Source organism: Penaeus monodon, chromosome 33 (genome assembly GCF_015228065.2).
Source record: "Penaeus monodon isolate SGIC_2016 chromosome 33, NSTDA_Pmon_1, whole genome shotgun sequence".
Lineage (NCBI taxonomy): Eukaryota > Metazoa > Arthropoda > Malacostraca > Decapoda > Penaeidae > Penaeus > Penaeus monodon.
Window position 1 is genome coordinate 35,559,727 of NC_051418.1, and position 412 is coordinate 35,560,138.

General features: G+C 35.4%; 1 long non-coding RNA gene across 1 annotated transcript in view; it reads right to left on the reverse strand.

Annotated features, from left to right (window-relative positions):
• Nucleotides 1-64: 64 nt before the first annotated feature.
• Nucleotides 65-412, reverse strand: part of LOC119594437 — a 17,103-nt gene continuing 16,755 nt past the window's right edge. Inside the window, exon 4 of the long non-coding RNA XR_005230619.1 lies at nt 65-131. This is a non-coding gene — a long non-coding RNA (uncharacterized LOC119594437). The remainder of the gene's footprint in view (nt 132-412) is intronic.

Sequence of the window (412 nt, forward strand, 5' to 3'; positions counted from 1 at the left end):
CAACCATCTGATTTACTATAACACAAAACTGAATTTTATTTGACCACTTTCCCATGCAACATTCCAGGTATATATTCAAAATTAGATGATATGATGCCCATGATGATGGTCAGGTTCACTACTGTCCCCATCTGTATAAAAAATAAAATATAAATGAAAACCATAACGAATGTGGTGATGATGAATGCACCCAGACAATACAATTATAATTCAACACAGCATCTATCAAGACTCCCCCCATGATTTTCCATATTTCATTGGTGAATACCCAATCTGTGATCGTTTCATACCATATTTGGAGTGGCACATCTATAATGTTAAATATTCATAGTATTGTTATGACCAACAGAGGCACAAAAACACCCATATCTAAACACACACAAGCACACATGCAGGCAGACAGTTTACACCT